Below are 26,420 nucleotides of genomic sequence, written 5' to 3'. Positions count from 1 at the left end.
TCAGAGGTATTTGAAACTGTTCAATCAAATAGGCTCTGAGGTTCTTTCTGTGGACACTGATCCTTGTATTTTGCCCACTAGCCTGAAGTACTAATCAGATGTGCAGATTCTAATCTGAAGGACCACTGTATCTGATATGATCTGAAGACAGTTGGGTCATCAGTGAGCCATAAAAGATTTCCCCCAAAAAAGTTTTCTGGTTTGAAGCCTGTTGATCTGGAAAAGATGATTTAAATCAAGATCAGACCAGGTTTCTTTCATGGGTCAAGACAGCCTTTGATCAAAGGTGTCATCGCTTACAGGAGAGCTCCACCCTTGTCCCATCTCTGCTCAGAATCACTCGTTGTCAGGTAATCTACAGGTTGATGTGGTCTTCAAGGATCTTGAATGTCAGAAGCTTTCAAGCCCTTTTGCCCTTCAGTTAGGAGTCTCAGATCTGTAGAAGGTTCAGATGTGTCAGTAGTCACTACTACAAGCATTAGCATTTCTCTTAAAACATCCAAGTATTGAACCGGTAGTTTAAAAGTGTTTAAGGCATCTGTCTCAGTAGCCTTGACATCATAGATTGATCTGGAGAATGATTGTCCAAGACATATATAATATTCAAGATCGGATATATTATTATCATTCCAGGTAAAGACAAGACTTCAAGTCTTTACATCGGGTGCTTTACGTGACAACTGGGACTTTTATTCCCTCTACAGTTTATCACTTGTGTCATTGGTGACCATGCAACTGTAGCTGTATCAATGATAGGGTTGAATCCCCCATGCCCCATGCACCACATGTTGACCTGGTAACAGTTAACGTGTGTATCGAATGCAGTTGTTCTATCATGAGTTACCTCAGAATTTCCCATCAGTCCATTGGACTTTAGAATGAGGATGTTATATCCTTCCAAACTGGATGTTTGTTTTTTTCTGTACCCTCAGATAGACGTCATTATCTCCACTTAGGAAGTACTTTACCAGGGCCCTGTTCCTCAAAGCGATCTTAGTGCTAAGGTGATCGTAAGTGTCATTCTTTAACATAGGCTTACGATCATCATAGTGCTAAGATCGCTTTGAGGAACGGGGCCCTGAAGGTGACTGCCCATACATAATATAATCTAATCCTGTATCCTAATCCTCTGGAGTATTACACCAGGCTTCAGTACAGGGCAGTCACAGTTAGGAGGAGCATGGTGATTGGGAGATGTCACGATACCCAGTAGTGGCTCCCTGGCACGCTATAGTCATCAGCTGAGCAAGGTGTTAGCTCAGGGGTGACTGCAGGAAGGTGTCTAGTGATACAGAACCAATTGGATTACCAAATCCATGGAGGCATCGTGTGTATCAAATCTGGTAATTGCTGATCAGTGGATAGCATCGAGTCTGGTTACCTGGGAACACTTTGATGGATGAATTTGATCTTTGGACTTCCGTTGTAGTTTCATCAGTTGCCCACCATCGTAGATGTTCTCATTCACAGATCTTCAACGTCCCATTGCTCTACTCTTTCATTGGAAGAGGAAGAAGAAAGACACTGCCTTGGTTGCAATCGAATAAAATAATTGTTCTGATAATATACAACTCAAGAGAAGTTAATGTAAAAAAGGAGAGAGATAGTAAAAAGCTAGCTTTCAATGTCCAAATTGGGATGTTAGATGAACAATATTTTAAATAACCCAAAAATGATGCATATCCTTCATTTTATTTCCCATAGATATCAACATGATCTGATATTCATTAGGGGAGTGGGGGCACTGTTGGCCAAGTCGTCTAAGGCGCTGCGAGTTGCATCCCTTGGGCACGCCAGAAACCTATGATTGTGGGTTTGAATCCTGGTTCGCCCCGATTATGTTTCTAGGTTTGTCAGCACCATACCTGTGCTCGTGGGTTTCACCGAAGTGGTAAACGTCTGAGACCTGCATCACTTGGGGCTTTTCTCCCACATTAAGTTGACACGCCGTGATATAACTGGAATATTGTTTAAAGCGGCGTTAAACCCAACTCACTCACTCATTAGGGGAGTTGACCAGCCATGGTCAGCTGTAAAAATGATGGAATGGAGACCAGTTATTATCCCCCAGTCGGTTTTGGTGACCTTGACCCCATTTTCAAGGTCACAGCAGGCAAATCTGCTTTTGGAGTTAGAAAACGGTGTTGCCGCGATATCTCAGGAACTAATCGCTGGATTGTCTTCATATTTGGAACTATAGTGTATATACAGACACCGCATACACCTGTCAGATTTGGTGACCTTGACCCCATTTTCAAGGTCACAGCAGGCAAATCTGTTTTTGGAGTTGGAAAACGGTGTTGCCACAATATCTCAAGAACTAATCGCTGGATTGTCTTCATATTTGGTACTATGGTGTATATGGCGGGGGATATTTCGTCACTCTGTGACAAATACTTGTTCATTCTTGTGACATCACCAGTTATGCCAATAAAACACATTTAATGTTGAAACTAAAGATTGTTTTATTTTGTGACATACCAGTACTGTCAACACACACCTTTCACTGATGTTGGGGTAATGAATTTAGCAATTTTATTGCCAACTCATTTTCCCACGCCTCCCAACACTGCTGAAACCGTGTGTAGTAAACTTGGGCTTGTTGACATAGTGAATTGTATAATCTATTAAAGATGCCATAGAACATGAATATGTTAGTTATAAAGAAGTGCATTGTTCTGCTTGATGGGATTATTTCCTATGAGACATTAAGATATTTTATGCTCATAACATGCAATTATTACAACATTAGGGGAAACATTGCAAGCCATGCCATATGCAGAACATGATTCTGGCTGACCCTAAAATGTCATTAAATGTGGAACCTTTTTCCATAATTTTTTAACAAGCGTATTTTATGAATTGTTGACACAGTAGATCCCTTTGTGTTTTGAAGAGGTCAGGAGGCTAAATTACTAGATTATTTATTTCTGTGTAAAAGTGAGTAGAGGTCTGAATGAATTTGCATACGAATGAGCAAGCATGAATGAAAGCTAGTATTTTCCAAAAAAAATAATTTATGAATGAATTTTACTACAACCACGGAAGTAATTAAATGGACAAAGATGTACTTATGTCCTTAGTATTTTCTCAAAGTCATCATTGTTCCTCTACATGTTTTTTATTCATTTGTTTAAATATGAATTTTATATTTTAGAAGAATTTCCGGGTTTTATTTATGCTTATGTATTTTACAAGAGAAATTAAAACTTCAATGTTACTTTTGATTTATGCTTTCAGAATGAATCTAAAATTACTAATACAACCGGTGTGATACAAGATTATGTCACTTTTGCAAAGAAAAAAAGTTAGCTAGTTATAAAATGGTAAATAGAATTAAAAAGGCACATTTGAACTGATATGAGCTAAGGTAACAAAAAAATTGATGAGGTAAAGGTTAAAAAAATGTGAGTAATTATTTTGTGTTAAAAATATCAAATCTATTTGTCAACAGAAAGTGCACATAAGGTCCTGCTTCAAACATGAGATATTTGTCAGAACACACCATAAAATGTATCCTGAGACAGATTTCCCGACAAACACAACTCAGCCTTAAAGATACACACATACCTCATGTCAACTAATCTGACACAGAAATCTCAAAGAAAATATAATTGTTTCTAAAATTTCCATCTGACAAATTGATTATATCTTGATGGTAGATACAGGCACCAAAGATGAGAATGAAATTTAGTCCAGAATGATAAGAAAATGACCTCACTCCTTGATGCCAATATATGGCAGAACATGACAGAGGAATTGGAGGGAGATATTCTCAGGAAATTCTCTTTCAAGTCTGTAAGGAATGAGGGACAGGCCAAGAGTAGGGAGATCTGTTTGTGTAGAGGGTGACTTCTCGTACGTTTATATCACTTAATACCGCTGACTTCAAAGCCATCCAGAAACCATGGTGAAAATATGAATGATATTTGTGAAGCTTGGTCTCTGTTGGCGATTACTTGCAGTCAGATGAATACATTGACTCAAGATTGGTGGAGATTATTTGATAAATCGGGAAAGGAAGACCTTAATCCTTGATACGATTTTCCAGAGTAGGTTTGTGTTGAGATCGGCAGAAAAAGACCAATTGAAGCTTGGCGTGGATGTGGCTGCAACGGTGTTGCTGTTGATCAGGTCATTGCTGGTAGCACCCATATCCCCAGCCTTGTCATCTGAGCAATGTGTGCAGGTTTGATTTGCCTTCTCTAATGCAAACACCATGTTTCCCCCTCATCTATTTAAGTTTTGCTTCTGCTTGTATAAACTGTTACACCGTTTGTCTGAGCAATTAAACACGTGTTTGTCTGCCTTTGTCTCCTGCATACTGAAGATGTGTCGACTTGGTAATACCATGCCAAGGGACTCGTGTGCCCGAAGGTGAGGCCCACCTCACCGCCTTACGTTTGTTGCCGTAAAACATCAACATCGCATCGTCTTGACGAAATGTAATGTGAATTACTAAATCCAATCTTTACTTTTACTCATGCGTACTGGTGTATCACCAGCAAATATTATTTCTGATGGTGCACAAGGTTTGAAGAGCACCTGAATAAATTGATTTGCATGTAATCGGATGAACTGATTTTTCATTTGAACATCATTTTTATGTGTAGTAGTTGGGAGATTATTTTGATGGTATCAGAGCTCCAGATAACTTTTTGAGCAATTGAGTTTTTACCCTAGGGTTTTTATTTTCATTGGGTCATTTCATTTTTAATTGGGTAACCAATATTTTTTCACTCATACATTAATCACTCTATTGGTTTTTTTCCCTAAATTAGTGAACATTTTAAGATTTAAAAAAAATGAAATAATGTTTTAGATGTATATAACTGTTCTAAATATATAGGCTTGACTCGGAAAGTAAATAAGCTTGTAATTGTTTCAGAAATTAGCTTCTTTGTAGCCATGCTGAAAAAGCTTCATTGGGTATTTACGCGTGCTGTTATTATAATTTGAGTTTTTCATTTAATGCATGCGTTTCTGTGTACAAATTAATTGAAAGTAATTGGGTTTTTCAATATTTTTGGGGGTATTTTATGGAAATAGGTTGCTGATCTGTAGCTCTGAGTATATAGTACCCTAGTTTGGGAATAAAGAATAAATCACTATGCTTTGGAGAAATTATTTTTAAGATATGGTTAATGCAACTCCTGCTGTGGAGAATCATAACTTTATCACATTATGACCTAAAACAAAAGTGTCAGTTCTTTTAAGAGTAAGCCGTCAGGGATTAAATGGAAAATTAAATCTACATCGCAGGGTTTAAACTGATCCATGAAAGATGCTGAAAGGGCACATGACTAATTCAGCTTAATCAAGTGCCAGCATTTGAAACCCATATCCATTTCACCATGCTTGAGAACATTGGCAATAAACGTTTAAGGAAAAATGCTAGAAATGTACGCTGAAATGTGATCGTGATTCTCAAGTCAAAGGCTAAGATAAGAGTGTTAACAATATCACATGCATTGTCTCCCAAGTGTAATAATATTTCTAAATAATAACTTTGACAGCTAATTTATGGACTTTTGAGCTCTATTTCGTCTGTGGGGTTGAAATTGACACCAACGCAGTGTTTTATCAGTGGAAACATGAGATGAAGTGTTGTTATTTTTTTATCTGTTTCTTGGGAATTGTAAATATCTAGATAAGTGGATTTATCACACATACGTTTTCAATTAAGGACAGACCTGTGTTATCTGTTGCAAGTATTGTTTAGCTTATGCCAAAGAGGCTCTCTGTCATTAGAGTAAAGAAATATAGATGGGTTGCATTTCTGGATTGATTGGTGCAGATTACCCACAGAATAGATTGCCTGATTAACAGTCTGTCAATATTTAAATCATGACCAAAGGCACCCAACCACTTGTCTCTGCTTGTGCTTGAAAACGTGTCTTTTGTGTTGATTCTATGAATTTAACTTATCTTTTTTTAGAAAAGAATGCGTACAGATTTGTTTGTTTTAAAATTTATTTTGTTAATCTTATTAATTTGATCAGACTGTAAGTAAGTTGGTTTTTTTTAAATGTTAAAGACTTCTTTTAAGTGGGCAAGTAAAGTTCATTAAAAGACATTTTTCTAGATCAATTTGTAAATGTGTTTACAAAAACGAAGAATATGACTATCAGTCCTAATCATTTGAAATTGCATTTGAACAGAAAATTTATCGCCTTGATAAGGATTTCAAAAGTTATCATGTATCATCACGTATATATGCACTTGTTCTTGTCACTATATGGGTGAAATAATGCCAGTGCAATGTTAACTTTTAACTTATTCACTCACTCATCCACTGGTCAACTGTTTTTTTATGAACAAATATTTAAGGTTTTTCAAAGTCGTAGGAGATCTTGAACAGGAACTTAAAAGAATCTTGACAAGATTTGCTCACACATAATTTCTGTACTGATTCTTAATATGTTTTTCTCCCATAATGAACTTATCAATAGTTATCTTGATAGTTTTTTTCAAGTTTTTAAAATAGGAAGTGTTAAGTATAAATCTCAAATTTAACTTTTCAATAATTGAAATTTTGAATAGAAATTGTTTAAACCAGTTTAAATTATTGCATAGAGAGTTGGAACAACCTTGATTTTCAGACTTCAATATGTCAATTTCACAATGAATGCTAAATTTCAACAAGAGGCTTTTAAAAGTATATTTCACAGATAAAATTTCATTAATGTAGGCCTCACAAAAAATGTTGAGAGTGTTTTCAATTCCTCAACAATTTTGTAGCAATAGATACTATTCAATATTTTTTGAATAACCCTTTCAAGGTTGTATCCCACTCACTTTATCACATAATATTAAAATGATCCACTTATGTATACGTTTGTGAAGATAATTGTTCAGAATATAAATAGTTAAATGTTTGACATCAGTAAACAGTAATTATGTTTTGAAATTTGCAAATAATAGTTTAATGTTTGGACAAAGGAGAGGTAGTTTTGTGCATGTTTCATTGTGTATGCTGAATACCATCTTGTGTTGGGGCTGTCCTTGCAGGCTAGTGATATCAATAGGGAGTCTTCAGGGTTTGGGAGTATTGCTTCATCTATTAAACACCCTGGTTGTTTTTTACATATATTTTGGTAATAAAACATCGGATTTTGTTGTCAGCATGATGAAAATTACATTATATTTTTGTTTTTTGCTGAATTGCTTTTAGGGATGTTTTGATTTCAGAAAGAAATGATTATCTGAAAATTCATTTTCATAAAAATTTAGAAATGACAAAAAGTCTGTTTTAAAAATCAACTCAGTCATCAGTTATTACATAGGTCCAAGCTGTTGGTTTTTATTCATATTCTGCACACCTGGTCAGACATATTTAAGCTTTTTCCCTATGTTAGGAATACTGAAGAAATGTTAGAAGTTTTGACAGTATTTGAAAAACTGTTCATATCGGTATGAATAGCTCTGCATGAAACAGAACCTCGGACCACTTGATGAGTGAGACCATGTGAACTGCATCTATGCATATTAGTATAAACATGACTGATTTAAGAGTGTTTTACACGATACAGAAATGTGCATCAAGCACTCACAAATGTTTAGAATGAACACAGAAAACAAATATGTTGCATCCCGAGGAACACACAGTAATATTCTTTGTACAAAATTCTTTACAAGAAATATGACGATTTTGTACTTAAAATGATTATCAAATGTTACCAGGGATAGACATTAACCTAGAAAGTCTACTAGCCCGAATACTGGTAACATACAGATACATCTAATTCCCCGAAAAATTGTAATTCTATCAGCCCGTAGGATACGTTTAACATTCGTGAAACTGCGTCGGGCTAGCACCCTTGTTGTTCTCCTCTCGCTTACAGTACAGTACACGACTCCATAAGCCATTTCATTACTTTACAGGACCCTGTAGGGACCCTTGAAATTAATTATTGGGGGTCCCCGAAACCCCTAGTTTTGTAGGTCAAGGTAAAACCCTGATTTAAGGCTGTGTCCTTTGTGGAAATTACATGCTGGTTATTTTGTTATTTCTGAGGCCTCCACCTTGGTGAGGAGTAAATACTTGAGCAACTAGGTAAGGTACCCAACTGCACATCATGCTTTTACAAGCTTAATGAAGTCAGAAAAGTTTGAAATTATTTATAATTTAAGCTTGTATTTATACAATTGCGATATTTTCCTTTTTGGGTATTAAATATTGTAATATGCTCATGCAGGTAAACTTTTGTATGATTGTATTTTGTCTAATCCCAGTGATCCAGTTGTCTTAGTTACAGTTAGTGAAGAGTTGTTTCCCTTAACCATGTCAGGATCCACTGATGCTTGGTTCAAGTCCCAGTTTTGAACTGATTTGGTTTTACTGAAGTGATAACTGTTTATTTCCTGCATCAAACTGGGATTTCCTCACTTGTAGAGATGCCATGCAGTGATATAACTGAAATAGCATGAAACCAAACTCACTACTCACATTGTGATCCCCAAATGTGATGAAATGACAACTGTTGAGGTTACCAGATGTGGATTAGTTGTATGAGTATTAGGGCTGGGACAGTCCTGGTACCTGACTTCCTGTTACCCGATCCTTCTGGGTACCCACTGTAGATCTCAAGAGATGGGTGCAAACTAGGGCTGTGAGGAGTTCAAATTTACTACCCGGGTGCCCACCCCATTATTACCCAACCCTACCCGGGTACCCACTGTAGGTCTCAGGAGGAGATGTCTCAAAATGTCCGACTGGGAACATTTTTAGAATAGCCCTGGCAAAACGTATTGAGATACATGTATTAAACAATCTGGTCATTCATACGCTGAAGTTGAATTAAGTGATATCTTTATTCAACCGTATGAAAAATCAGAAGGAATGGGTGCATTGTCAGAAAGAAATGCGAACATTTGTGACTTGTTGTGTAACCATAGAGTTTTAGATAATTTTTGTCAATAAACAATATATCACGTGAATAACCACGGGTCCGGGTAGTCCTGTCCGGGTCCGGTGGGTACTGAGTAGGACCCGGGTACCCGAGTTACCCATCCCAGCCCTAGTACATACTGTCATTGTCCAATGGGGAATTGTTCCCTCACCGGAGCTATAACTATTTAGATAAGTGTATAAACCGAGCTGATCATAAACTGAATTTGACTGAAGCTTTATCTTTACTTAACATATGAATTTGTTTGTTTGTTTGTTTGTTCTTAACGCTGAATGTAAAAAATCGAATCTTGACCAGACAATCCAGTAATTGATATCATGAACATCGATCCACGCTATTCAATGGGATTCAATGACATGCATCAACCAAATCGATGAGTCTGACCACCCCATCCCGTTAGTCATGGGTTGCTGAAGACATATTCGAATCCCGATTTTCACAGGTCACTTTAACATATGAAAGTGACTAACTAGTCTTGTGGGTACCCAGGTCCTACCTGAGGTACCCGTCCTACCCTTGACCAGCATCCTTGGTCTGTAGTGTCTGTAGCTATGACAGAAACATATGTAACTGAAATTGATCTTTGTGACAGTGGAAGTCAGCTTTTCACTCCCAGACTAGTAAATGTCAAATGCATATCTAATTTCAAACAGCATATCATAACTCTAGTACAACTCACAGACATACTCCGTTCATTCCCTCAATCTGATGTTGCTTTCTTTTACAGATAGATGTCTCTGAAGGTGGACAGATTGAAGAGTGATGGTAAGAATTTGATCTGTTGCATGCCGGTGTAGGCAGTTGTGTCCCTATTTTAGTAAATGAAAGACAACAGCCCATTTTTATATTTGGTTACATGACATGCAGAATACATGCAACATATTTATAGGTGGAGTTGACAAGATAGAGGATTTATGACATTATACTTTTAGAGTTGTTTTACCTTGGACCGTTGCAGGATAAAAGTACACAGCAAGGTTTTGAGTGCTTCTTGTGGCCATTAAAAGACAGACCGCCTCCGTGGTCTAGTGGTAGAGCGTCCGCCCGGAGAGCGGAAGGTCCGGGGTTCGATCCCCGACCACGTCATATCAAAAGACGTTAAAAGATGGTACTTGTTGTTACCCTGTCTGGGGCTCGGCATCAAGGGGCTAAAACAAGGACTGGTTGGCTCGGAGTCAGTATACTGTCTGAGTGGGGTATTCATGTTAAACTGCGGCATGGTATCTCAGTGAGCTAGCACTATTAATCGGAATTAGTCCGGACTAGTACAAGCAGCCACACAAACACACGCACGTACATGCACATCGCTATATAAGTGCAACAATCTTGAACATGACGTTAAACCCAATTTCACCTCACCACCTCACCATTAATAGATAAAATTTGTTTTTATTGGGATAAAGGCTTTAACTCTCTAGTATATATATATATACAGTAAACTACAGTTATGACAAACTCAGAGACACCTAATTTTAGTTCATTATAACTGTACTTTGTTATAAGCAAACATACAGCATAAATATGACAGATGGTTGGGACCAAACAATACGTTTGTTATACCGTCAATTCTTTATAAACGTGTTCGTGATGGCTGTAGTTTACTGTGTATTGTACATTACCATTTATATGCTGAGCAAACTAGCAGGAAGTCTTCCTCAATATAACCATAATTACAACATTTAGTTGAGTAGGCATATCAGGGTAATGGAACAAGTAAATATTACATGATATGACATGCGGGAGAATATTATCTTATTATATTCTTACTCCTTCATCAGGTGAAATTTCACAAATTTCACCTGATGAAGGAGTAAGCATATACTCTGAAACGTTGTGTTCCTAATAACAAAGAAGTTGACATCTTAATAAAGAAGTTGACATCCATCAATTCTCTTCCTCATGTGTATCACTTCTCAATGCCTTTCAAAGACTTGATACAACTTTGGTTAAAATGAAGTCCGACATGTAATTTATTTACCAATGGATGAATAAAAAAATCAAAGAAACAAGCACCAAAAAATACAACATGAATGGTAGCTAAGATTATGAATGAAGAGAACCACGAACATAAACTACAATCTGACACACTCAGCAAACAAGAGGGCCACTTAAACTTGAAAAAACTCTACATGGCAGGGTTTTCCACATTTCTGATGCTATACCTGCACAGATAAGAGGTATATTTATTACACTTGCGCTTGACTACAAAGTCTGCTGAGCAGAAGGGTGAAGGTAGAGGAGGTACATGCTTTGTCCTAATTTCAGTGTGAATGGAAAACACCGGGTTCAAGTCTGGACTTGTGCTGGGTCTCCTGTGGGAACACAGGATATAATCAGTTTCACATTGGGTAGAGGGGAGTTATAAATGAGAGGATTTAGTCTAGGTGCTCTGGCCTATGCAGGGGATTTTAGAGATTTGGCCCAAACTAGAAATGAGAAAAAATACTGCACCTCAACGAGTCACCTTGAAGTCATGGGTGACTTGACCTTGGGATGTGGTGCAAAGTTTGACAAGAGTTCGAGCCAAAGTTTCCTGTCTGGGTTTTTTCTGTTCTTATCTCTTTTGCTTACACACTCTGTAACTTACTAAGCAGTCATAAGGATTCAATTGTTGTGAGCGTAAAACATCAACGCCCAGGAATAACCTTGATTATTTTCCAAAGCAGATTACACAGGTCGTAAAAGGCAAAATAGCTATTGTAAATATAAATCATCAATGCCGGTCGACTATCTGCCAAAACAGATTTCATAGGGCTTAAAAAGCAAAATAGTGAAATTTTATGAATGGATGACTGAACATCAGTAATGACACCAGGTGTTCGTTAGATAGTCATGTTAACGTAAAGGAGCAAGTGGAAGTATTACTTTTGCTTTGTGCAATGATTTCTGTGAAAAGAGGTTGGAGCAATCTTGTGAAGCTTCTCCTTCTGTAACATATCCAAAATAGGCTAGCCTTGGTCATAAGGAATTATTTATGTGAAGGCAACAGATGCAAGGCTGGTAAACTTGAAATGATACATCCCGAAAATTGACAGTTTATGTTGTCCGTGTTCTGAATGGGCACCGGTGGCCCAATCGTCTAAAACGATGCAGTTTGCTGTGAAGAGTTGTGTCCCTTGGGCATGTCAGACACGTGTTATCATGGGTTCGAATCCCAGTTTGCCTCGGTTATGTTTCTAGATTTGTCAGCTCCATGCCATTGGTCATGGGTTTTGCCAAAATGATAAACGTCTGAGACGTGCATCGAGCTGCCACGACGTGATATAACTGGTGTACTATTCAAAGCGCCTTCAAAACCAACTCACTCACACAAAAATAGGCTGGCCTAGATAAATGAAATAATGTAGGTGAACTCAACCAAGGGAAGGCTCTTAAACTTGGAATAGTACATCCCAAAAAATTGACAGTTTGTCTTGTCCACATTCAAATTGCTATCCAGAAATAAAGCTTCCTGGGCCAACTTGCAAAAAGCCATCTTAGCGCTAAGATTATTGTAAGCCTATGTTAAAGTATGGGAGTTACGATCATCTTAGCTCTAAGATTGCTTTGTGCAAGTGGACCCTGTATCATAATGGTATGTGCAGTTCTGTGGACTGGAAATATGTATTTTATCTTTCACACATTGGAATGTTAATGGTGTCAAAATGGGGTGATTTCCTAAAGACACAAATATGTAGTGTTTTGTCTCTTGATGAGAACTGAAGCTGTAGCCAGGGGCAATACATCCCCCCCCCCCCCCCTCCCCTCCCTCCCCGGGGAAACTACGAGTCAGTCGACACAGACCATGTGACACTTGAACCACATGTACATCAGCTCTGTCCCTATAACAGGATATGCTTGTTGCCTGGTTCAATGTTGAAAAGCAAACACTCAGGGAAGATCAGAATCTCGGTCAGAAATAAGGAGACCTGCATTTGGGTCTGACAAACACCATGTAATTTCCTCATTTTGTCACGGTTTGGTGGCTTCTAGTTTCTCCAAACTGAAACTCCCCCATTGACTTGACTGTCTACAACATCCTCGAGCCCCATTGACAGACATTATGTGAAGCGGAGAGAAAATTGTACATGAAATGTTTTTGCCATTGTCTTGTACTGATATATGTGAAGGGTTTATGAGTAGATATGATAACACAGATTTTATAGTGTTATCACTAAAGGTTGCACACCGTTTCAGAGTGTTAATTATGTCTGCTTCAACTGCTTGATGATTTTGTTAAGGGTTTTTACGTTTTGTTGTAACTTTGTTATTTTCATGGATTCACACTCCCTGTTTTGCCATTGCCACATAAAGCTGAAAGACACGGCTAAACGTAAGACCTAACAGCTCTTTCTGAACTTGGCTGTAAAGACCATTGCTTCAAGAATGGTCAACCCATTTGAAATGTTAGTTAGAGCATTCGAAGTTTATTTCTCCGTCATACTCATAACATGTTTTGAAAATTCGGGATATGCATGAAGGACCACTAGATTAGAATATTAGGGCAGAAATTATCATATCCCTCTTACTGAACACTTAGATATGTTGAATTTATATTTTTCGAATCAGAATATACAACAAGGCATTATTATATATGTTGAACTTGTGAAGAGTTCCCAGATGTCTAGTTGATCTAAGACTAAATATTTCTAACATGCGTCTGTGGTGGTGGGGAAGGCTAGTGGTTAAAGTTCTGCTCGTCCCCACATGGGTACCATGTGTGAAGCCCATTTCTGGTGTTCCCTGCCATGATATTGCTGGTATATTGCTAAAATTGGTGTGAAACTCCACTCCATTTCCCTCCCCTCCCCTCCCCTCCCCTCCCCTCCACTCCACTCCACTCCACTCCACTCCACTCCACTTCACTCCACTCCACTCCACTCCACTTTGCTTTACTCCAGGTATGTGGTATATGTACCCAGTAAATGAAAGTAACGTGAATAAAGGCTTTTTTCATTTAAGGGCATGAAATAGAAACGTGACCTCTGGTTTTGTGAAGATTCAATCATAGTCTCTTGATAAACAATGCTACATTTTTACCAGATAACACAAATGACAGTTTGATAAAACTTTCCCATGTTGTGAAGGCAATCACACCACCACAGATTCAGCGTCATCAAGATAAATATCCACAACTCATTACACTTCAGCAGTTCTTGTAGGTGTCACCCCAGGTGGGCATCACGGCCATCGATGGCCGCCAGATACTGTATCCCTTATGAATCTGTATCACATTCTGATTACATTATGAATGTGAAGTGGGCTAAATGCAGGGTTATCAGGGTCAGATGCTAATGGCCCTTGTGTGTTTGTTGTGACATAGTGCTTCAAGGTCAGATTTGTTGTGTTTCATATAAATCCACTTTGGGAGCGACCATTTGATATTCTGGGAGAGGCCTGAGATTTGATAAAAAAAAATCAGTTGCCCCTGAAAATTCGTCCAAAAAACCCAGAAATTGCCTGCCACAGAAATGACATTGTTGCAAGGTGTTTTTCTTTCCCAAAAACCTCAGGCTCATAGTTTTAGATAAAAAAAATATCTGGTTTTGAAGCTGTAGCTGAAAGTATCTAATCTTGAAACAAAATCCCAGGCAGTGCCAATCTCCCTCCCCGTCGAATATCAAATGGTCGGAACTGGGAGAAAGGGAAGGGTGTATTCTCTAATCATGTAATTATATTAGGATCGTATACAACTAAAAACGGTTAGGACCACCTGATTCTTTCATATTACTGTATTTAAACTGTCAACGCATGACAGATTAACTGTAGTAATATGAAAACATTTCTTGGTCCTTAACCCTTTGTGAGTAGTATATCATCAGAAGAGTTAGTTTTAGTGTGTGTATGCATTTCAACCCCTTAATGCTGAGCATCAGACAAGGTAACAACAAGTACCATCTTTTAATGTCTTTTGGTATGACGCTGCCTTTTTTTTCTCCATTTGTCTGGGGGCACAGGTGGCCCAGTCGTCTAAGGCTCCGCGATTCGCTGTTCAGAGTTGCGTCCCTTGGGCACGCCAGAAACCTATGATTGTGGGTTCAAAACCCGGTTCACCCCGATTATGTTTCTAGGTTTGTCAGCACCATACCCACACTCATGGGTTTCACCGAAAGTGGTCAACATCTTAGACCTGAATCACTTCGGGCTTTCCTCCAACATTAAGCTGACACGCCGCGATATAATTGGAATATTGTTAAAAGCGGCGTTAAACCCAACTCACTTACTCAATTCCATTTATCTGGCCATTTAAGATGAAATGGTATGTGTACCATATAAGTAAGGATACATGGTGAACGAGGCAACAAATCATTCAAACTCTTTTTCTCCATTATGAAAGGCAGTCAGGTAGCCTAGTGGTTAAAGCGTTTGCTCGTCACGCCGAAGACCTGGGTTTGATTCCCGACATGGATACAATGTGTGCAGCCAATTTATGGTGTCCCCTGCCATGATATTGCTGAAATATTGCCAAAAGCGGCGTACAACCACACTCACTCACTCACTCTCGCCATTATGAACTGCAAAAATGACATCGTGTTGCATAATGCATGTTTCCCCAATGGCATATGTGGCGTAGAAATCCAGGTGTGAGAAGACAAGAGTCAGAATGAGGCTCACGAGGACACACTGTCACCACACATAATAACATCGTATATCTCTGTCACAGTGTTGACATGGTTTTTGATCAAAATTTTATTAACACTGATACTTTGACATGGTTCTGTGCTAAACCCCTACAAGGACTCCTAGTGGAAGGGTTTATGAGCACTGCAGTTGTCAGGTGATTTATTGTTGGAAAGTACACTTAATTACAGCCTGTAGGATACGTTGTAGGTAAGAACTATGAAGAGAAGATACCGGAGACACTCGAAACATAACTTATTGACCTGCACAGCAACAAATTTACTTTATATTTTGAGTCATCATGTTGTTGAGAGAGGGGTATGTCAGGGTTTCACACCTGTTCTGTATTTATTATGCTTATTCACAGATAAAGTAAATACATATTTTTTACTTGTCAGTGATTTGCACTACAATTCATAGGTGGTAAGTGTCCACTTTGGAGGGTTAGTTTGCAGATAATATTTCACTGATAGAATTTATTGACATACAGGGAAGTCTTTGTCGTGACTTGTGGTTGTTAAATATATCTCGTTAAATTTGATGAATATTGCTTCAAAGTTGTCATATAATAAGTTGGTGTTTGTAAAATGTTGATTTTAAGTGTTTCAATGTAAATAGGCCATTATGAAAACAATTGACGACCATTTTGATAATTGAGAAAGGTGAAGGTCACAACAAGTGCTGATATGCAACAGTAGATAAGATATTTGTTCACATATGAGATAAGATTGATATTCAAAATGTGCTGATTTCTGAATGTATGGTTATTGGAGACTCATGTTATGATCTGTGTGACTGGACAAAAATAAGCTATAATTTCATGCCACAAAATAATTTCACATTTTCATTGTGATTTTCTCTAATTATTTACAACTTCTTTTGAATAGAAATTGCAGATAGGTTTGCATATTAGGGGCTTTTCAATTCTATTAATTTATGATGTCATCAAATACATTTGTGCCTTGAGGCATTCATTCCCTCATTAATCATGTCTACCATAGCTGGTACATGTTGTTTAAAGGTACCGATAATTCATTAACACGTTGTCTGGAGGTATGTTCAACCGATGGGCTGGAGATATGCCAAATATGATGGCGACTCTCTTCCTAGCTGGCGAGACAGGTATCTGTGGGTCAGAATATCAGATCAGCTATGTAGATATATTCTGATAATCGATCTGTTTAGCACAGAGTCCCTTAGTCATATGACATTGATCATTGCAAATTGACAAGTGTTTTAAGATGTTTTTATAATGCATCATGCGGTGTAGGCGATAGGCTATACTAAATCAACATACACCTGTCTCCAGCTATGTAATTATACGTCTTATTGTTATTCCTGACCGAAGGCTTATGTAAGAGTTGTCTCCCTTTTATGTAGAAATTCAGAATGGGAGTGAACAGGGTAGAGACCATTGTGACATCATTGGTTACCATGACGTCACAATCAAATGGCATCATTGGTTACCATGACGTCACAATCAAATGGCATCAGTAATGGCTCTGCTACTGAAGCTGTTAGCAGTAATTTTTACACTTAAGACACTGCCTATTACTGTCTACAAACTGAAAAAGTTGGAAGAATGATGTTGGATGAAAATAAAATATCACCCTTGTGTCTTTTGATATCAAATATATCAACACTCGCTGATAAACGTGAAAAAATTCCTCGACAAGCCTCAGAGTTTTTCAACGTTTATCAACTCATATTGATATATTTGATATCAAAAGACACTCGGGTGAGATTCTCTATGTATGTGAATAGAAATGTGAAAACTGATGCTAGTGAATGATTGTGTAGTGGAGGGTATCTAGGTACTTTGGGATGGGAAAAGATGTGTTGGCCCACCGTGAAATAGATCATCCATATATTACGAAATAGTGAAGCAATGCTGTTGGGAGGATGGAGCAGTGTTTGTCGAGAATCTAGCAGTGACTCCCTCTACAAAAGATTTCATTTTTCCATTATGAAGACAACCAAGTTTGAATTTAAAATCTGAACAAGGGAATAATAAAATTTGTTGGACAGAAAATCAAATGAGAAACACCTGTAGTAAAAATCACACTTGTATTACAATGAGAACACGATGCTATTGCAGATGGACGTATATGAAGAGAAATTTGCTGATGCGGCGAAAAGTGCTTCACAATCACACCACCTCGGCTGTAGAATAGCTTGCGACAACAAAAGCCAGCCACCCGCGTGAAGGTAAACTATTCAGTCGACAAGCGTGAGCAAGAGGGGTACCCAACATGCACTTAGCCCTTGAGCCAGATTTTTACCCATGCATGACCTGAATTATAAGCAGGCAGTTTGCCAACTTCTCAATCTATAACAAGCATTTGAGACTTATTCAAGTTGACAGGCTTACAGCATACTGACTGATTCAAGAGAACGACTACAATAGCATAGGACGGGGAATAAAGAAAATGATATTCTGTTAGTCTATCTCGCCTTCGCTTTCTTTCGTAAAAATATTTCCCTTGGTCTTTGTGCCTGGACTCCGGCAATGCTTCCTACCTATAAATGTAGGTTTTAGGTTGTCGCCGCAACAGGGTCTTTCAACATTCTATTATGTGTCCTGATTTGCCTAATACCTTTGTCAGGACCAGCTTGTTCGCGGTTGTCGGTTGTGGCAGGGATTCAGGGAAGATTGATCAAGTGCTGGAACTGTCATGTCGAGACAGGCAGGTGTGGGGCCTGCTACTTCACTTGTGGCAGGGCTACCTGGCAACGCTAATCCCAAACTTCTTCTGGACATCCATTTTTTACCTTGTCTTTTGTTCCAATTCATAGGTTTTAAGTGTCTGATGTGATCCTTCTTCAAAAAAGTTTTAATTAATAATTTCATTTATTGTCAATAATCAGTATATAAGTTTTGCTAATTAATTTTGTTCTTAGATCTGCATATTCTATTAAAAAAGGTTTGGGTTATTTTTTAATGATAATATGACTGACTGTTTATGATACAAATATCGGTAATAATAAATAAATGCACAGTAGGCTGGGTACTGTTTAAATAGAGATATGCAGATTACAGGGTAAGCCTTTTATTGATCATGTTCAGCCTTATGCAGGGGTATTATTGAACATGTTGAACCTGCATGTAAAAATATTTGGTGCATAGGTGGTCCAGTTTTATCTTGTATATTATTTTGCATGTCAGATGTACAACTTGAATGAAATGGAATGACATATTGAAGCCATTAATAATTCAAGACTCCATTTACTTAGGCTGGATCGTATTTGAGGAACAAACTTGGGCAAACAAGCATGTAATATAAAGAAAATATGAAATTTGGGTAACAATTAAATTAATGAATTATTTCACAAGTAGCAAATGAATTTTACAAACAAGATCCAGTTTTACAAACAGATATCCATTTACAACCAGTCCAATGCATTTGGATCACATGGTATTTAGAAAAAAAAATCTCAAACAGCAGACGGCACATGCTGGTGCAGACGTGAGGAAACGATAGGGACAAACTTGTTGAAAAAAATATAATTTTCAACAATTTTTATCCCAGATCTAAGGCTTGTCATTTTTGTAGGACCGTGGACAATAGGGACAATCGACATACAGCAACTGGAAACCTGTCATGTGACAAGCAGCAGACGGTCACGCCCTGAACAGTTTACTCCATATTCCTGCCGACCATCTTGCAACCACATGCTCTCATCAGTGTGTCCTCATCAGGGGTTGAAAACCACCATCAGAGCAGTGAAAAACTGGTCTTACATGTTAGGATCAAATTGGCATTTAACCAAAAGAAAATAAAGTTAAATGTATCAAGTGGTGCCGTCTTTTACGTCTGAGATCGGGGGTTCCTAGCTTGCGTGTAGACTTGTTGCACTGGAGACATGTGGTTCTTGATTCGGATATTGGCTGGGTGGTTCCAAATGTTGATGAAACAGTCCATGTCTGATGAAGTTGTTTGTATATTTTTCTAATTGTTATCATTTTAGTGTTCGATGTTTGTTTTAGGTTTGTCCTAGATTTTATATACAAGGTTTCCTGTTTGGGATAAACTTCACAGTTTGAGAAATGTGCACTTTTATGAATATGTAATCTGAAATTGAACAGGCAGAACCTGGTCTTGCTAAATGGTCAGACACCCATGTCCAGTCCAAGTCCAGATTGAGAAATGTGTACCCTGAAATCTGGACATTGTCTTATATCTCAACTTGAATTAGATAATCATGTTTCTGTTTGGCAGATTTTCATCCAGCAATGATTTAAGTAAACCAGTATTCTTTATCTGTGATTTCTTCCCTTCAGTACACAGTAAGGTGACAAATGGGAGGTGTGGTGGCCTAGTGGTTAAAGCATTCACTTGTCATACCAAGGCCTTGGTTTCATTCCCAACGTGGGTAAAGTGAAGCCTATGTCTTGTGTGACCGGCTGGAATATTGCTCAAGACATCAGATGAACAATTCAACTTTTACATGAAGACAATTCAACAAGATGATCGGCTGTCTATACACCAATTTTTCTTCCTTGTTTGATCATCAGAGGGACAATTCAACTTTTACATGAGGACAATTCAACTAGATGGTCAGCTGGCTATGCTCCAACTTTTTGTCATTGTTGGATCAAATAGATGGTCAGCTGTCTATGCTCCAAGTTTTCGCCATTGTTGGATCAAATAGATGGTCAGCTTTCTATGTCCAAAGTTTTCTTCATTGTTGGATCAAACAGATGGTCAGCTTTCTATGTCCCAAGTTTTTCCTTCATTGATCAGTCATCAGAAGGACAATTCAACTTTAAAGGGTACCTGATATGAAGAAGGCTGTGTTGGTTGTGGGAACAGGATGATAAACATTCATCGGTATTGAGCTCTTGAGCAGCAGTTATCCAATTAATTTACAGTGGTTGTTTATGTGAGCCAAGCCTATACCAGTTCCCCTGTAAATATCCCATTTATGTTCAAAATATGGATTAATATATTCACCAAATAGTCACCATAAACCACAGGGTGGGAAGTGACACGTTGATGTATGTTCGTTGATGTATGCTCGCAGCGATCTGAAGGGTGAAAGATGGTGCTTGACTTTGTCCAATGCCCAACACTGTCATGGAGTGGAAATGCCCCGAAGCCTTCATCAAGCCTCCATCGTCAATAGCATAGTTAGCGTCTCCCAGGGAGGGGAATAGAAAATAAACTGGACACTTAGACCAGAATTCCATCTTCTGGTGTGCATATGTGTTCTTGATGTTTGAAACATGGGATCAGAAATAGTTTAATCACACTGCATGGATGGGACACTGTGGGAGGATGACAGAAACTGGATATCAGACTGTTTATGTTAGACCTTGGTGCTGAGGTTTGGTTTACCAGTCGTTTATTGTCAAGTTTGGTTAGATGGAGAGTTGTTTGATTTATTTCCCGTGTTCTTGGTAATGTTTTGTGTGTTTTAGAACTGTTCTTTGTCGATGACTAATATTTTTCAGAATGATGGTGAATGTAGAAATGATGAAGGGAGAATATTTATGTATTGACAGGTTGAGTTTTGTTTCTTTGAGCTGTGACATGTGTAATGTTTTCGAGGCTTCTTGTGAACTTTAACAATGAGGAAGGGATAGGTTTTAAGGTTATTCTTTTTGTGAAGTGGCATAGTCGGGATTGTCTATTTTGTTGCCCATTATATATTTTAACAAATGTTATAATCATAAATGGAGGAAGTAGTAAGGGTGGAGTGAGTTTGTAGTGTGGTAAGGAAGTGCATATAAATCTTTGTAACAAAATTATCTAAACTCAGTCCAGCGACCCGTTCCACAAAGCAATCTTAGCGCTATGACTATCGTAAGCCAGTGTTAAGTATGGGAGTTACGATCACCTTAGCGCTAAGATGGATTTGTGGAACAGGGCCCAGTAGAGTTAGTGAATATCCTTTTTTGCACAGTCAGCAATATTTACATCTATATATTCCATTAGAATAAGTTGCTGAATAAGAAAAAAAGAAGTTTAAATATGGGTACATGTACTCATGCACTGGGTGCACAGAAGCAATTAGAATCTTAAAAACACCAAAACCTGCATCATGAAATAGGTCGGCTATGAACTAGAAATATCTGCCCTAAGATGACCGACCTCTCAGTTTTTGTTTCTGGGTGCTGAACATAAGAATTACATCTTTTACGACAAAAGTCATGAAACTACACTGTGTGAATAGGGAATAGGGCCCCAGGTTGAACTAAGAGTGCACAGTCGATATAAGTTGAAAGGTTGTTAACCTCGTGAGTCAATTAAATTTCAAGTGCAGCTTTAGCTGTAGCTGCAGTGGTCCCACACAGAGAGGGGCTGATGGCTGATTGACCAAACTGGGGCTGCTGAATCAGTGTAATTGCTGCAACTTGTTCACCAATCACAAAGGTGTCACACGGCATGGGACGTCTGTAGTTTCATTGTAGATTTATGAATGAACGCCTGGGAGAGCATTTGACCCGTTACATAAACAGTCGTCTGTTGGCTGCAAGGAGATTCAAAACGTGTAAGATCAACTCACAGGATGTGCATTGGCGATTACTGACCTTGAAAGCCAAGGTCACATTTGGATGGATTGTCGTAATTTGTAGATGAGTTTATGAATGAATGCAGAGATCTGCAGTCATTAGAGTAACTCGCTTTGACACGCGACTAATGCCCCATTTTCTGAACGAATGTAATCGTTGATTACAATCACTCTCAAACCTGGCGACGAGTATGGTTCAGTCGTACGCTTTTTGGCTCCAGAAAGCCAATCATTTAATCAGTCTTGAGATACAATATTATAATCTGTACTCCTACCGATATTGATAAACAATGTCCCAGCCTGAGGACATAGACAGCTATGGCCTATCACTCACAATCAACTATGAGTTGATTGACAGATGTATGTTTCATATTGTTTTCTAGGTAACTGATCATATGGTTTCTTACCAACTGCAATACCTTTCCATATTGTTTTGATCTGTTTCACGAGTATAGTTTGACTTCCCATTGCATTCCCATGTCATTTTTTTGGTATGTGTTTTTTTGTTTTGGGCAGCTCTAAGGAAACACTGTGGAATTATTTTCAGTTTAACTTTGACCTATTATCAAGCTAGAAATTTTCCTCTGTGTGAAAAACAACCAAAGTACACACTTATTCCTTTTTGTCATATTGATTTTACTGTGATATATAAAACTTTATTCTAGAATAATATTCTAGTCAAATAATGGATTTGTAAAACTGATGTTACTCTGTTTCTGCAAATTTGAATATGATTTGTTTGAATATATAAGTTATATATGTTAATGTTAATGTATGTAGTGCCTTTTCACCTCTGATTTTACTTTGGTGTTGCTAAAAAAATTACACTATGTTAATCCCTTTTTCAACATTATTTGTATTCAACATTCTATGCTTTAGGTCAATTTGGTAAAAATCAAGTATTATAAATATTTATTTCATCAAGATCAATAGGTATAATATTTAACAAAATGTATCGCAGGGGATTGTGGCAAGTATATCATCACATCCCTTATTCCAATTTCCCTGTCAATCACAGAAATCATGCATGCAGATTTCCAACTAATGAATTAAATTAACAGTGAATTAGATGTATTGCATACATATAAAAATCCCAAACCATCATATCTGTCATGACCTGGTGGTCAGGCTCGCTGACTTGGTTGATGCATGTCATTGATGCGTGGATCGATGCTCATGATATTAATCACTGGATTTTCTGGTCCAGACTCGATTATTTACAAACCGCCTTCATATAGCTGGAATTTTGCTGAGTGCAGCATAAAATAACCAAACAACCAAACTGATGGTAAAGCCCTAAGCTCCAGCACTTCAAGCTTGAAATCCATGCAGTTAAGTTTCAGCTGGCACGTCTATTGCCATTGTGAGTCAGTGATTGATTGTCACTAATTGCTGATGTATATCTTCAACATGGAGATATATATTGTAGATCTTATTGCACTGCTAATACACAGACTATTGGACATAAGCACACATACCTGAAATTTGCTGCTTATCTGGAGATTTGCTTATCTCGAATAATTGTTCTCAGATAACCTGCTTGGTATCAGAGGATTTTTAGAGAAATATCTGGAATATTTGAGGCTAAAGGTGGTTTCTGGCTGACCATAAAATACTTATTCTTATTTAGATAATACAAGCGAGTGAGTGAGTGAGTGAGTAAATGAGTGAACAAATGAGTGAGTGAATGAGTGAGTGAAAAACCCTAAGTGATGAAGGTCATGGAAGTTAACAACTTTGGTGAAACCTATGAGCATGACAAACTGACAAGCATGTGTCTGGGATTCGAACCCATCATTTTCTCTCATGACTAAGCGACGCAACTCGTCACAGTACATTCCAACGCTGTGCCACCTGTGCCACCTGTGCCACCTGTGCCACCCATTAATTGCTTAAATTGTTCTCGAAGAGACGATGCGACTTTCTGTGATGACAATATTTAATAAGACAGTATAGTTTATTATTAAGAGACACTGGAATATATTGTACACGACATACACAAGTGTAACAATGGGAAATCCCTTCATGAAAGAAAAAAAATCCAATATGAAAGAGAACACTTGTCTAGATGACAAATGATTTGCCCTCTGCTTATCAAATATTTACAAATGAACTTCAAAATTAGATTTTAAGTCTATGAAGATAAAAGCCCTGTTGCTCGAGATTTCACTAGCGGAGTTATGTAAAAAATTCAAATACAGCAGACAGAGTATAATGGATTTATCAAACATGCTTTAACCTGAGAAGTCCCTACAGTATGATTGGATCACATGTTGTAGAGAGTGATCACGTGTTCTGTGATCACGAGAAGAGGAAGTGATGGCGGTTTATTAGCATGCTTTTTTCATCTTCCTTGTTACAGGTACTAGGATGTTTGGACAATTAGATTAGTGTTTTAACTCTGGGTCAGACTAGTCTATCTTCCAGACCCGAGAGAATTTTAGAACTGAATCCAACTCAAGTCTAGAGCTAAGTCGAAAGCATTGTTCTGGGATCCAGTTTGATTTTACATTTTAATCTGAGGATAGATAAGACTAAATGTTAGCCTAGGGTCAGACTGGCCCCAATGAAAGAATAAGGGAAGTTGGTAAAGGGAGAGACAATATGCTACCGAGTTGTAAGATAATTTTATTGTGAAAGTGAGGCAGTTTTATGATTGCAAAAATTTAACAATGATTTGTTCGGTATTTCGTTTGGATTCTGGGTAGAATTGTTCCTCAGGGTTTCTATTATTAGATGGGAATAGAGATTGATGGGTTAACGGGCTGACATGAGTATGGGTGTTGTAAAGTTTTGTAAGGAGAGACGTGGGGAAGACCTATTGTATCTCCTGCCTCTACAAGATGGAGTGAGCGCAGCTTGCCGCCACTGGTTACGTGTGTCCTTGCAGCACTCCGCTCCCCCACCATATGTCTGCTTCCAGGTTCCCTCCGACACTAACATGGAACCCCGGATCTTTTTCTTGACTAGAAATTTGGAATTCATCATAATTCCAATTCTATTTTTAATGTATGTCTGTTGTGCTTCGCTTTAGATAAACGAGTCATTTTAAGAATAAGAGACACAAAATAATTTTTTTCCCGATTATTGTTGTTGGTCTGTCAGCAGCTGACCCATGCTTGTGGGATTCAGTGGCTGTGCAGATGTTGGGTATTTTAATTATGAATTGAGAAGTAAGGAATACTGTTAAACTTTCCACTACAATCAAGCATAAAAAACAAAAATTAAAAAATAGTATTTCTTTGTGGTGTATGTTATGTTGATAATAGAAGTAGATTTCTTTTATAAAGTACAGAACAAGTATGTATGTTTTCCAAACTCATATTTCCATCTGCAGAAATTCTATATCACATTTTAGTGCTCTCACCAGGGGTCGGGTAATTCTGTGATTGAATCAATCTACCTCCACAGAGGCTGACCACATTGAATTAGGGAGTCACAGCTCAAAATGATTGAATCTTTCTTTCTTCATACAGACCTTTAAGCCACAGTTATATACACGTTGATATTTCTATTTAGCTTACTGACTTATCTGAGAAACAAATTATAAGTTGTGAGGGAAACAGTATCCATGATATGAATAGAGGTAATTCCATATGTCACAGGGTTGAGGCTATTGAAACGTCCACACCAAGTAATTAGCTGCTTCTCCAACTATCAGATGTTATTCCTTCAACATCAAATGGCTGTGTACAATGCCCCGCGAGGGAAATTAGAGGACATGATCTGGCCGACGACGTGGGTGGCTGTAGGGTAGAGGGGAGTGTGTGCTTGACCTGAACGCTGTCTTGTGGGGTGCTGTGTTGAGGGTGGGTGGCTGTTGGGTAGAGGGGAGGGTGTGGGTGACCTGAACGTTGTCTTGTGGGGTGCTGTGTTGAGGTGGGTGGGTGGCTGTAGGGTAGAGGGGCATGTGCTTGACCTGAACACTGTCTTGTGGGGTGCTGTGTTGAGGGTAGGTGGGTGGCTGTAGGGGAGAGGGGTATGTGGTTGACCTGAACGCTGATGTTACAAGTGGCTTTAGAAGCAAAATGGTTAAGGTCAGTTTATCTTAGCTTTTGGTCCAAAGAAATGTTTCACATGTTGAAATATAAGAAGTTTAAGTATAACATAAATCTAATTGTTTAATCAGGTTCATACAATAAAAGAAAAGAGAACATAAATAAATATGTTTGAAATTGGGGTATGTATGACAAATTGAGCAGTGGATACCATTTGCCTTCTCTCTGTCATCAGCACCTTTGAAGGAGAATTGAAGTGTTTAGTCTGAGTGACCCCCATTGCCACACTTCGCACCCCATGTTAATTGTGTAGTAGTAACAGTTTAAGAAAACCTGTCACAAGTCAAGCCCTGGCTCTCTCTAGATTGCGCTGATCGGGGACAATCCATCATAA

At 38.2% G+C, this 26,420-nt stretch overlaps 1 long non-coding RNA gene across 1 annotated transcript in view; it reads left to right on the top strand.

The window, feature by feature from the left end:
- The window catches only part of LOC124137214, a 108,132-nt gene that overhangs the window by 72,616 nt on the left and 9,096 nt on the right, over window positions 1–26,420 (top strand). Inside the window, exons 5-6 of the long non-coding RNA XR_006861497.2 lie at window positions 9,640–9,677; window positions 17,611–17,720. This is a non-coding gene — a long non-coding RNA (uncharacterized LOC124137214). The remainder of the gene's footprint in view (window positions 1–9,639; window positions 9,678–17,610; window positions 17,721–26,420) is intronic.

The sequence above is a fragment of the Haliotis rufescens genome, unplaced genomic scaffold (assembly GCF_023055435.1).
Source record: "Haliotis rufescens isolate VD_foot unplaced genomic scaffold, xgHalRufe1.0.p SCAF_11, whole genome shotgun sequence".
In the NCBI taxonomy this organism is placed as follows: Eukaryota; Metazoa; Mollusca; class Gastropoda; order Lepetellida; family Haliotidae; genus Haliotis; species Haliotis rufescens.
This window is presented reverse-complemented; position numbering and strand designations above follow the sequence as displayed.